The sequence below is a fragment of the Bubalus kerabau genome, chromosome 20 (assembly GCF_029407905.1).
Source record: "Bubalus kerabau isolate K-KA32 ecotype Philippines breed swamp buffalo chromosome 20, PCC_UOA_SB_1v2, whole genome shotgun sequence".
In the NCBI taxonomy this organism is placed as follows: domain Eukaryota; kingdom Metazoa; phylum Chordata; class Mammalia; order Artiodactyla; family Bovidae; genus Bubalus; species Bubalus kerabau.
In genome coordinates, this window is record NC_073643.1 from 19,037,116 (window position 1) to 19,051,046 (window position 13,931).

At 43.6% G+C, this 13,931-nt stretch overlaps 1 protein-coding gene across 1 annotated transcript in view; it reads left to right on the plus strand.

Moving 5' to 3' along the window:
- Positions 1-13,931, plus strand: part of SRGAP3 (SLIT-ROBO Rho GTPase activating protein 3) — a 251,316-nt gene that overhangs the window by 9,174 nt on the left and 228,211 nt on the right. The window lies entirely within an intron of this gene.

Here is a 13,931-nt window from a genome sequence, read left to right on the forward strand (position 1 = left end):
TATGGAGCATATTGATCCAAACTAATGCAGGCATTTAGGCATAAAGAGGGAGCTCAGTGCAGAAAATGGATTGTCTCGCAGTGTGCGGCCCCCATCACCGTCCGTACACTAGTGTTTAGGGTCATCAGCCTTCATTGAAAGCCAGCAGTTCAGTGTGCCGGCTGGTAGACGCTGCCTGGCTTCTGTAGTGTCAGGGAAAGCCTGCCAGGAGGGTGAGATGACCTCTGGCTGCTTGTTCCAGCTTTAGTACCACTCACGGGGTGCACACTCCTCTCAGAAGCCGCTCCCTAAATCCACACTAGCAAAGGGAAAGAGGAAACCAGACACATTTGCATAGACAAATTCAGGTAGATTCCTTATTCAGGCCAGACTGGGGCTTCTCGCACCCTTGTGAGCCCCAGGCTTAGCTTTGGCAAGGAAAACATGAAAGCACCATCCACCATGCTCACCCTTTCTTTTAGGATATACCCTAAGGGAAGCCTGGGCCTCTCGGCATCTGATTTCTTTCTGGTCATGGTTCTCCTTGCTGTGACATAGGGTGTGTTGTGGTCTCTTGTAGAAAGGGTAAGAACAGAGTACATCTTCAGGGGGTGCTGAAGCCTGCCGCCCCCCCCGCCCGGGACTATTGAGCAAGTTGGTTATTTGTTGCTCTGGTGACCTGAGGTTCCACACCTGCTTCTAGGTGCCGCTGCTGCTCAAGGCTCAGTGACCCAGGAAGTCGGGTGGCCTCCCCAGGAGCATCAGGGAGGTCGCGCATCACAGCTGCTGTTCATGCTTCAGAAGCTTGGGAAACTTTGGGAGGGGAGCAGCCCATCAGGGGAGAGCTTTGTTTTTTTCCAGCCTTGCCAACCGTCTTGTACCGTTTAGTTCTGGTCAAACCCAGCATGCAAATCACCTCTCGGTAGACCCCAGGGAGAAATGAGCAAGAAACCCTGCTCTTCCCTGGGCTCCTCCTCTGCAGTTTTCAGTTCAGGGTGGAAAACAGTGACTTACAATGTTTCAGCCTTGCTGAAAATTTAGAAATCCACCCTTTTATTGGTCAGAGATCTGAATTATCTGACTGCTCAATACAAAAGCCTGCACACTTTTCAGAGAGTTTATGTTCTGTAAGACTAATCTGGCTGATTTTTTTTTTTTTCTTTAAAAACTGAGTTTCCCATGAAAAATGCCATCAGAGAGAAGGGTAGGCCGAGTTTGGGACAGTTTGGGGTTTTTATAAGCATCGGCTTGGTAGGAAATGTACTTATCTCATTTTTGAGGGATTGCTACTACTGGGACCGTGAACTCTGCTTGGAGATCAATTAAGCATTTGTAGCTCTGAGTGATTCTTTTACTTTTTACCTTTTGCGTTTATTTTAACATCTAAATAGCAAGGGCAGGGTAATGCATTTCAGCAGGAAATTTGTCCAAATGATCTTATCTCTTCTAAACTCTAAATGTTTTTGCATTCTGGTTAAAAGAATTTCATTTTATTCCTCTAGGGTTGACACCCACGCCATTTAGGTCAGGATGCTACTGTGCCTGCAGTTGGAATCTTTTCTGTCAAAATTTTATTTGTTCATCATCATTATCATCTATTGATGTGTGTTCAGGGCTCAATAGTTTCCATGGCTCACTCCCAGACCTCGCCCCTCTTGGCTTATGCAAAGTACAGACAGAGTTTGTAGGAGCTCAGTTTTAGAGATGAGGAAACTGAGGCCTTGTAATGTTAAATGACTTGCCCAAGGTTACAAGGTGGGAAATGTGAAGGCAGTTGGTTTCCTTCCAGGCCCAGCGTCCCCGATACATTGTTTGCCTGAAGCTGCCCCTTGAAGGACTGATGTCAGTAGCAGATGGCAGTTTTGTGGTGGGGACCGGCTGCCTCCCAGTCTCAGTCCATTGTTTACCCTCTTACTTGCCTCCCTTGCCTTTGTTGCTAGCCTCTGAAGAGCGTTTGACCAGTCATCAAAAATAATGCCTGACGCCAATTACCTTGGGTATCATTTGGCCAATTTGGCACAAACATTCCACCTAGTCTGATGGATTTTGTCCTCTGTGCATTTTGTGAGGGGGCTTTTGATTTTTAAAAGTGATACTGAGTTCTTTGTTGGCTTAGTCCCTTTTTTCTCTTTTTGAAGAATTTACTGACTGGAACAACGGGGACTGTTTTCAAAGTTCTTTTTCCTATTGTGAAAAATGTCAGACTCATGCCTTCTCTTGCCTAATCAGACCCTCGAATCCCTTTGATTATATACGTGTGACACAATAGACACTATATGCTTGCACATTCCCAGTGATGGGAAACTCACCACTTCCCAAGCCCACATATTCCATTTTTAGACCACTCTGGCTGTTGTAAGGAGTTTTTTTTATGTTGGGTTAAGTATGTCTCTCCGGAGAAGGCAATGGCACCCCACTCCAGTACTCTTGCCTGGAAAACCCCATGGACGGAGGAGCCTGGTCGGCTGCAGTCCATGGGGTTGCTAAGAGTCGGACATGACTGAGCAACTTCCTTTTCACTTTTCACCGTCCTGCACTGGAGAAGGAAATGGCAACCCACTCCAGTGTTCTTGCCTGGAGAATCCCAGGGACAGGGGAGCCTGGTGGGCTGCCGCATATGGGATCGCACAGAGTCGGAGACGACTGAAGTGACTTAGCAGAATTATGTCTCTCATCCAACTTTTGGTTCTATACCTTGGGACTTCATAGAACGAGACAGATGCTTTTTCCCCCATGAGTGCCCATTGGATATTTGCAGACTCTGATCATCAACCCTGAACCGTGATTCTCATTTGCTCATGCAAGGTGGTTCACTGCTGCTTTATCATCTTAACTCTCTTTTGGATCTTCTGCCTCCTGGGCTGCAAACTCCAGGCCTTTGAGTGCTTGGCAGAGAGAATAAGTGAGTGAAGCTGGCCAAGTAAGATCATTTGTGGCAGTTGGCCTACCACCTCAGCCAGGGCAATATAAGAAGGGGGGTGGTGATTATGATTGGCCTGAGAACACATGTCCTGTTTCAAATGGGCAGTCACTACTTGGGTTCAACCAGTTGTTACCATTTAGAATGTAGGCCCAGCCAGATCTTTCAGTTTTTCAACAGATGCCATTAATCTGGATTAAAGCTTTATGCTTTTAAAGAGATTTTGCCAAATGGACCTGCAGAAGACTGTACTGTCAAAAATCTTCTTTAAATGTGGTCAGAGAAAGAAAACAACATCACTTCCTAATTTATGGTGTATATAATGCTTCTATTAATGTAGCTCAAGGGTTGAATTAGCCCTTTTCACTGCCCACTCTCTCATTGCACCATATATATTGTATCTGCTATGTTTCTCCAACCCACTGGGCTAGGAGCCTCATCAGAGAGAAGAAAATGAAATTAATTTAATATGACTTGTTCTTGGTGACCCTGTGCTGGCTCCAAGTGGATATTGCTTCTTGTCTGAGATGTTTACAAGTTTTCCTTTATGAACCTGTTCAGGAACCCTGCCTGAGAGTGACACCATATTCTCCAATCTGGAACTGGCAACTCAAACTTCTTTCCCCCTTTGAAAATCAGAACATTTTCCCATCTCCAGCTTTTTGGCACTTATCCTATCTTTCACAGTATCCTCAAAGATCACTGATAGTGTTTGGTAATCTTATTCACAAGCATTTTCCAGTAACCTGGGTTCTAATTCATCTTGCTGTCAGGTGTAATGGTCTGTTCTGCATTTATTCAGAGTTCAAATTTCCATTTCATCCTAATAGAAAATGAAAATAGAAATTCAGTGATTGACTTCAGTGTTTTTTTTTTTTATTACACATCCATATTCATTTTAGGCCATCTTTTTAATGGCATAAGTCTAGAATTGAGGGGAAGAAGAGCAGGTAGTGAAGACGATCACAGAGAAGCATTTATTTACTCACTCACTTATACATTCACTCAGTGAACACTGAGCGTCGACTTTGTTCTTAGCCTTGTGTTGAGTGTTGTGAGAGATGCAAAATATATGATATATCCTTAACTTCCAAGAGTTTTCTTGGAATATGGCAATAAAATCAGTGAAGGAAAAGAAAGAAAAATCTAAAATCTAAAAAACTCCCAATTTATCATGAGAATGAATTTAATCTTAAAGAGATTATGCCATAGAGTGATTGGACAATGACCTTAAGAGCCATCATCACCTTCACTGGCTTCAGTGAGGAAAGTAGGCTGGGTTGGGGAACAGTGGGGAGTAGTGGGGACTGTGGATGACTAGGGAGCTCATTTAGAGGCGGCAGCCCTGCTCAGCTCTCCTGTCATTACTGTAAGCCCAGAGTGGTTAGTTCTTTCAGTGTTTCCAGAGCATCTGGATTTCAAAACAAAATCTCCTAATTTTTATTTTAAATATTTAGAAATTTAACTTTTAAAACATTTTAAAAATGGGGTTGTCTTTTCCATTATTGAGCTGTAAGAGTTCTTTCTACATTTTGGATACAGTTCCTTATGAAATACAAGATTTGCAGAATTCCATTCTGTTGGTTATCTTTTCTCTTTTCTGATGGAGTCCTTTGAAGCACAAAAGTTTTTAATTTTTATGAAGCTTTATCTATTTTTTTCTTTCTTTCTTCATGCGTTTGGTGTCATATCTAAGGATTCTTTGCCAAATCCAAGGCCATCATGAAAATCTCCAAATTTTTAAGAGGTAGCGCCAGTTTATAAGAAATACTTTGCTTTTTGAATGAATCTGTCAGTAGGAAAGCTTCAGCCCATGCCCACCAGTCTTCAACTTCTGGCCTACCAGTTGAAGTCAATAAAGGGTCTTGCTGATGAGGCCTCATCCAGTTTACCTGTTTCATCTTAAGGTGTTTTCTCTATAATAGGCCTGTGCTGCCATAACCACATTAGAACAATTCCTTGTCTCTGACTCCTCCATACTTTTTCCCACCTCCAAATATTTCCCCATTTGTGCCTTTATTCTGCTTAAAATGTCTTCCTTCTCCCCCCACCCCCACTTTTTTTGGTTTGGCCAACTCCTGACTATCCTTCACTGCCTGCTCAAATGATCCCTCTTCCATGATGCCTTCCTAATAACTCTTCCAGGCAGAATCATATCTGCCTTTCTCTTCTGGACTTCATTATCCTTCATTACAATTTTGTGTTCGGTATTTGGGCCATGAACTCTTGAGAAATGCTTATGGTCATTTTCATTTCCCCCATGTGATTGGTGTACAATCAGTTGAAGCAGTGGCTAATAATTACTAACAAGAAGTTTTACTTTTCTAACTCACAGCCAAGCTCAAGCTGGAGTTATATTTTCTTTGACATTTGTCTTAGCTTGGGTCGCTATAACAAAATACCACAGGCAGCTGGGAAGCTTAAACAACAGACATTTATTTCTCACAATTCTGGAGGCTGGGAAGTCCAAGATCAAGGTGCCCACAGATTTGGCTCCTGTTGAGAGCATGCTTTGCTGCTTGTAGCCTTCTTACTGTGCTCACATGGTCTTTCCTCTGTGTGTAGAGAGAGAGAGCTCTCTGTCCTCCTCTTCTTAGAAGGGGACTAATCCCATTATGAGGGCACCACTCTCATTATCTCATGTGAACCTAATCACCTCCCAGAGGCCCCACCCATCTCCACACATCATCACGTTGGAGGTTAGGGCTTCAACATGTGAATTTTAGGGGGAAACACCAAGCATTCAACCCCTAACAACATCATATTTTCTGTTCCATTGAAAGTAGGGATTTTATTTGTTAAGGGAATATTCTTCATGGTTTGATGAATTTCCTTGTTTGTCCCTGATAGGGGAGATATTTATCTATGAAGATTGGATGAAGGCTGATATGTTTAAAGCCAAGGTGATGTTTGACAAGGTGATGTCTATCATATTCATGGTGGGAAGTTGGTTGGGGAGCATGGCACATCAGGTGCCTCCCAGTCAGGAAATCAGTGGATCTGGGGTGTGTATTGGAGTTCTCACCACCAGAGTTTATATGTTAGAGGCTACTTTTCTTTTCCAGAAACCTCTATTATTTGTTCATTCATTCATTCACTCACCCATTCATTCAATGACTGTTACAAGCCATGCTTCAGGCTATACAGCTTTGTTTAGCGATGGGATGTAATTAATTTTTATTTATCTCTAAGTCTCAGTCATGCATATGGTGTCTCATTTTGTGATCCCCCAAATTCTGGAAAATAGTCATTATTATGCCTATTTTATAGATAAAACCTGAAATCCAGAGAAATACGTTGTATTAGATTGCACAGTGAATAGTGGCAGAACTAAGGTTTAAATTGGAGGGGTCTGACTTCCAGCTGTGCAGGGAGGCAAGAAATATGCCAGGGCAATTCTGCTTTGAAACCCAGGGGTTTCTTCACTGGGGGCCAGTCTGGAACGGGTCTTAGTCTTTGACTTCCTGCCTTTCCTAGCCCTTCCACAATCCTTCTGATGAAACCTTGCCTATCCCCCAATTTGAGGCTGCTTAGATGTGTGAGATCCCTCTCTCCCACCCCAGGAAGTCATCTTTGAAGAAGTGTCTACTAGAGAATTGATAGAGGCTCCACCAACCTGGAAACACAGAACCAGAAATCTTAGATGTCTGCTAGTCCAATGCTCCCACTTTTGTATTTCCCTCCAGATGTGGAGACTGATGTTCAGAGAAGAGTTCTGGCTTGTAAGCACTTCTAGACCATATTTCCATGAACACAAAAGCTTTTTTGCTTGGTTCATTGCTGTAGCCTTTTGCCTAGCATCTCATTGGTGATCAGTAATGGTATTGCGTTGAATTGCTCCGGTGGGTGGGGCAAGCCCGGGTGGTGGTGGTTGCCTGGGAGGCAGAGCAGAGCAGTGCCTTGGAAAACACGATGAGGTGAGGATAGAAGAGGGTAAGGATTGGAGAGGTCAGGAGGACATGAGGTTAGGCTGGTTCAGAAACTGGGTCCTGTCCTTGTAGCTGCCAGGAAGTTGGGGGGATAGGGGCTGACTATTAAAGGTGCTGAGTTTAAATTCAGAACCTCTGGCCTAATACAGGCCATAGCAAGCTGTATTCTGGGCTCTATTTCCCTTGTAAATGATTTGTTCCTGATGGCTTGTTGGTGTTTATAAAATTTCTTGGCTGGCCCAGGAGTGGGGTTTTGGCTCTGTTCTCTTAATTTGTTTAATCATTAGGCCAATTTATGTTTGGAGTAGTGTTCCCTGAGGTGTATTCCATGAAATTGGATGTAAAGAGGCACTGGGTGGAAAAAAATAGTTCTGTGGTCAAATAGGTTTTGGAAGTTCTAGTATGAAGTGAGTTAAATAGTCTTGTTTCCCACAGGACTTATGGGAACCTTGATTGTGTTAAGTATGAACTGCCAAGAAGGGGCCGCAGATGTTCCTCAAACTTTATTCAGTCTTGTAAACCTTCATGGGATATCCACAAGACTGAGTTCTGAAGATTGACAGTGTCGGGCTATAGTTTGTGGGTTATCCAGTTTCTTTCTCTTTTTGCCTTTTACCCAGTTCCCTAATTTTTATAGTTTCCTAACAGGATAGTGTGGAGAAGAGAAGAGATAAAACAAATGTGTATCCAGCTCACATAAATGATTTCAATGTGGTGTTTTGAGGTCACTTAGAAAATGTGGGTTTTGACATTTCCAATTACTGAGCACTCAACCATTGATTTAAATGGTAATTTGGTGACAGCTCTTTCTGATCCATATGTGTGGCATGTACACGTGTGCCCAGCTGTGTGTGACAGTTTAGGGGGTGCCCTTAGCTGCAGGCAGCGTTCAAGGGGCCTTGAATGGACCTGGGTGCCACCCCTGAGATAGCGCAGTCGATGCCAGGTGATAATGGTGCAGATGGACACGCAGACACCCGCAGCCTGTGGAGCCTCAGAGGAAGCAGTCTCAGCCCCAAATCCAGGTGCAATAAAAATATGATTTTCTTTATTTTTCTGTAACTTGACTTATATTTCACATCTCTATTCTGCTTGAAATGACAGAAATAAATCTAAGGGAATTGGGGGTTTCTTATTGCTTTCTCTAGCGTTGTGGCCCAAGGTCCAGGGGGGCTGGGATAGTTCCAAGGGGACATCTGTTGTGGTTTATCATCAACCTACTTTGGCAACTACTAAGATATCCTCCTTCCTGCTGGGTCCGCAGTGGTCAGTCCTGCACTGATACTTCTCTGTTCCGAACCTGAGGCCACTTTGCCCTTTCCCCTCCTCAGCTCCTTCTATGAGATATGCAGGCACCAGGAGTCATCCTGAGGCTCCCACACCATGCTGGGTCATGAGAGACTCCGGACATTTGTCTCAGGCTCGTGTTGCCACTTACTTCTCCTCCAAGGCCTCCCTAGGGTGCTGCCTGGGGAAGTGGCCCTGCTCCTCCAGCCTCAGATTCTGCAAATTATGCAGGCATTCTGTCATCACCTACTCTCCCTGGGCTTGTCTAAAGTGAGATAGGGTGGGGATTATTTTCTTACAGATCCCTAAAAGCTACATACACCTTGCCTTACAGTCTCCTGAATCTGTATCTGTGTGTGGAGGAGGGAAGGGGAGGGGAGGGGAGGGGGAGTTAATAGGGGTGGTCCCCTGGCTCTTTGTCATCAGAATTTCTTTCAGATCTTTTGTCCATAATCCACATTCTTTCTCTTCTCCCTGAGAACTAGGGTTTTGAAAGTCAAAAGCCAAGAATTGACTCTTTCCCTCTATTATCCCTGAGGCACTGAACAGAGAATGCCCTCCTTGCCTGAGTAATGTTCAGGAAATCTAAGGAAATATGAGAGAAAAACCATCAATACTCCATCCCTATCTTGCCCCATCCTGCCCCAGGCCATCACCACCTCTTGCTGGGACCATGGCAATATTTCCCTATCTCAGAGTTTTTCTACCTCCGCACTACTGATGTTTGGGTCTGCATCATTTTTTGTTGTGGGGGCTGTCCTGCACCATGTGGGATGTTGAGCTGAATCCCTGACCTAACCCACTTGATGTCAGCGGCAACCCCCCCTCCTCCCACAAATTGTCACAACCAAAAATGTCTCTGCTAACTGCTAACTCACTTCAGTCGTGTCCAACCCTGTGCGACCCCATAGATGCCAGCCCACCAGGCTCCCCTGTCCCTGGGACTCTCCAGGCAAGAACACTGGAGTGGGTTGCCATTTCCTTCTCCAATGCATGAAAGTGAAAAGTGAAAGCAAAGTCGCTCAGTTGCGACCCCATGGACTGCAGCCCACCAGGCTCCTCCATCCATGGGATTTTCCAGGCAAGAGTACTGGAGTGGGGTGCCATTGCCTTCTCCAACATTGGCAAATGTCCCCTGGGGGTGGGGAATAAGCCCCAGTTAATGCCACTGAAAAAGTGACAAATAGATTCAAGGTATGGATCTGATAGAGTGCTTGAAGAACTATGGACAGAGGTTTGTGACATTGTACAGGAGGCAGTGATCAAGACCATCCCCAAGAAAAAGAAATGCAAAAAGGCAAAATGGTTGTCTGAGGAGGCCTTACAAATAGCTGAGAAAAGAAGAGAAGCTAAAGGCAAAGGAGAAAAGGAAAGATATACCCATTTGAATGTAGAGTTCTAAAGAATAGCAAGGAGAGATTAGAAAGCCTTCCTTAGTGATCAACACAAAGAAATAGAGGAATACAATAGAATGGGAAAGACTAGAGATCTCTTCAAGAAAATTAGAGATACCAAGGGAACATTTCATGCAAAGATGGGCTCAATAAAGGACAGAAATAGTATGGACCTAAAAGAAACAGAAGGTATTAAGAAGAGGTGGCAAAAATACACAGAAGAACTATACAAAAAAGATCTTCATGACTCAGATAACCACGATGGTGTGATCACTCACCTAGAGCCAGACATCCTGGAATGTGAAGTCAAGTGGGCTTTAGGAAGCATCACTACAAACAAAGCTAGTGCAGGTGATGGATTTCTAGCTGAGCTATTTCAAATCCTAAAAGATGATGCCATGAAAATGCTGCACTCAATATGCCAGCAAATTTGGAAAACTCAGCAGTGGCCACAGGACTGGAAAAGGTCAGTTTTCATTCCAGTCCCAAAGAAAGGCAATGCCAAAGAATTCTCAGACTACTGCACAATTCCACTCATCTCACACACTCACAAAGTAATGCTCAAAATTCTCCAAGCCAGGCTTCAATAGTACATGAACCATGAACTTCCAGATGTTCAAGCTGGATTTAGAAAAGGCAGAGGAACCAGAGATCAAATTGCCAACATCTGCTGGGTCATCGAAAAAGCAAGAGAGTTCCAGAAAAACATTTACTTTTGCTTTACTGACTATGCCAAAGTCTTTGATGTGTGGATCACAACAAATTGGAAAATTCTTCAAGAGATGAGAATACCAGACCACCTGACCTGCCTCCTGAGAAACCAATAAGCAACAGTTAGAACTGGACATGGAACAACAGACTGGTTTCAAATCAGGAAATGAGTACATCAAGGCTGTATATTGTCACCCTGCTTATTTAACTTATATGCAGAGTACATCATGAGAAATGCTGGGCTGGAGGAAGCACAAGCTGGAATCAAGATTTCCGGGAGAAATATCAATAACCTCAGATACGCAGATGACACCACCCTTATGATAGAAAGTGAACAACTAAAGAGCCTCTTGATGAAAGTTCAGTTCAGTTCAGTTCAGTTGCTCAGTCATGTCTGACTCTTTGCAACCCCATGAACCGCAGCACGCCAGGCCTCCCTGTCCGTCACCAACTCCCGGAGTCCACTCAAACCCATGTCCACTGTGTCAGTGATGCCATCCAACCATCTCATCCTCTGTCGTCCCCTTTTCCTCCTGCATCAGGGTCTTTTCAAATGAGTCAGCTCTCTGCATCAGGTAGCCAAAGTATTGGAGTTTCAGCTTCAACATCAGTCCTTCCAATGAACACCCAGGACTGATCTCCTTTAGGATGAACTGGTTGTATCTCCTTGCAGAGGAGAGTTAAAAAGTTGGCTTAAAACTCAACATTCACAAAACGAAGATCATAGTATCCAGTCCCATCACTTCATGGCAAATAGATGGGAAACAATGGAAACAGTGAGAGACTTTATTTTTGGGGGCTCCAAAATCACTGCGGATGGTGACTGAAACCATGAAATTAAGACACTTGCTCCTTGGAAGAAAAGCTATGACCAACCGAGACAGCATATTAAAAAGCAGAGACATTACTTTACCAATAAAGATCTGTCTAGTCAAAACTATGGTTTTTCCAGTAGTCATGTATGGATGTGAGAGGTGGACTAAAAAGAAAGCTGAGCACCAAAGAATTGATGCTTTTGAACTGTGGTGTTGAAGAAGACTCTTGAGAATTGGACTCTTGAGAATTGGACTGCAAGGAGATTCAACCAGTCAATCCTAAAGGAAATCAGTCTTGAATATTCATTGGAAGGACTAGTCCTGAAGTTGAAACTCCGGTACTTTGGCCACCTGATGCGAAGAACCGACTCATTAGAAAAGACCCTGATACTGGGAAAGATTTAAGGCAGGAGGAGAAGGGGATGACAGAGGATGAGATGGTTTGATGGCATCACTGATGCAATGGATGTGAGTTTGAGTAAGCTCCAGGAGATGGTGATGGACAGGGAAGCCTGGTGTGCTGCAGGCCATGGGGTCTCGAAGAGTTGGACATGACTGAGTGACTGAACTGAAGTGAATGCCACTATCCTCTGATCTCCCTGCTTCTTCTCTTATCTTCAGAGTCTGTTCTCCCCACAGCAGCCAGCAGTAATCCTTACACAATTTAATCATGTCACTTCCTAGTTTCAAACCCTCCGGTAGAATTTCACTGCTCAAGAATCGAATCCAAATGCCTAGCTGGGCTTACGAAGCTGTGCTCTGTCCATCTTGGTCACCTCACCTCTCCACTCTCCAGGTCCTTTGAATTCTCTAAACTTGTACCCACTTTGAGACTTTGCACGTAACTTTTCCTTCTTTCTGGAACCCTATTAACCCTGTATTGTCACATGGCTGGCTCCTTCTAGGTATTTCACCCCTGCCTTGCCTGTTATTTTCTGATCACCCAATCTTAAGTAGCTGTGGAGTAACTAATGGATCAACTGACTTGAAGACTCAGGAGAGCACTTACAGCTCTATGATATTTTTCCTCTTTAATTTTTTTTTCTTTTTTACCAGAATTGAAAGTCTATAAGAACAGGACTTTTGTTTCTCATGTTTGTGTTTTATTAGTACCTAGAACAACATTTGGTGTATAATAGGTGACTGTGGGATTTGGTGAGTGAATAGTGAGAGTAAATGCCGTTGTTCTGGACTGTGTACATAAGCACATGTATATATTCTGCTTTGGGGTGCATGGTTTGTACCAGAAATTACAGTTGAGAGGCACAAAATGGAGCAGATTCAAGCTTTCTAAAACCCTGACCAAGAGGTAATTCAAGAAGATGAAGAATCAAAGAAGGGGCAGTTGTGTCTCTGTAAAACTATCCAACCTTTGGCTTAGAAAGGAATGAAGTAGAGAGACCAGGGGGCCACTTGCAAGGATCCCACAGGGAATTTAATATTTTCCATTAATTGAGTATGTATGTAGCTGAAAGGGGGACACAAAAGGGGATAAAATATAGCCTCTGTCCCTGTCTTTGACGGACTCACAGTTTTCTAGGAAAGGTAGTTGAACAAAAATAGATGAATTGATTATGATACAGTGTGGTCAGTATTGGGACAGTGCTGGAATCACACTGTGAAAACCAAGTGAAAGTGACAGCTTTGTTGGGGAGAGGTGGAGAAGTTCTTCTAGAAGAAATGACTTTTAGGCAGGGCTTTCAAGGATGGGTAGAAGCTCTCCAAGTGTTGAAAGGCATTTCATGAAGAGAGAACAGCATGCGCAAAGGCATCGGGGTCATGAAAGGACCTGGGTACTTGGACAGTGGTGAGAAGTCTGATGTTGCTAAAATCCAGAGTAAGTAGAATGGAGTGGAGGTAGGGGATGAGACCAGAAGTGACAGGAGTTTAAAGTTCATTTCTAGCCAGTGGCTCTGTGAGTCTTTGATCTTGGAGATACTGGATGAAACTTATTTTTTGATAATATTTTTTTCTGATTTTGGATGTAATACATGCTCATTCTTTTAAAAGTTTTGAAAATACAGGGGAAAAAAGAATCTAGAAGCTACAACTTGAGATAATCACTATAAAAATTCAATGTATTACCTTTCAGACTTCATACCTCTATCAAATCTGTTTTATATCTATATATAATAAAAAATGGTCTTCCCTGGTGGCTCAGGTAGTAAAGAATCTGCCTGCAATGCAGGAGTCCCAGGTTCAATCCCTGGGTTGGGAAGATCCCCTGGAGGAGGAAATGGCAACCCACTCCAGTATTCTTGCCTGGAGAATCCCATGGATAGAGGAACCTGGCCGGCTACAGTCCATGGGGTCACAAAGAGTCAGACACAATTGAGCAACTAACACTTTCACTTTCACCTATGATAGGATCATAGATCTTTAATAGGTCTTTAATGAAAAGTTATAAAAATAAAGCCTAGAGGCACATCATCATAGGCCTGTAGGACTATGGCTTGAAATAGAGTATGGCCTTACAAAAAAGAGACTTTGCTAAGTAAGAACATCAATCAGTATGCATGACCTCCCACATGTTTTGATGGTCCATGAGGGAGGGCTGAGGATTTGTTTGTTGGAAACCATTTTCTTGTGGTGATAGACTTGTGTGGCCATTTCTGTCCCACCAGATTTATATAAAGCTCATCAAGAACTTCCCTCCACATCTGTTCCTACTACTTTCAGCTAAAAAATTTCCCCTTCCTGGTCCCCCATAGTCTCACTTCCCTGTTGGTACCCAGGCAGCTGTTCCTGCCTTTGGCAGGAAGTATTAAAAGGAGAATCCTGTCAAAGGCAAAGAATTCAGGCTCCACAGCAGGTTCCTCCTCCCCGTTGGTACTTTCCCTCATTGTTGCTCCTCTGCCTGCATCCCTGGTCATCAGTGGTGCTTTCGGGATTCCTG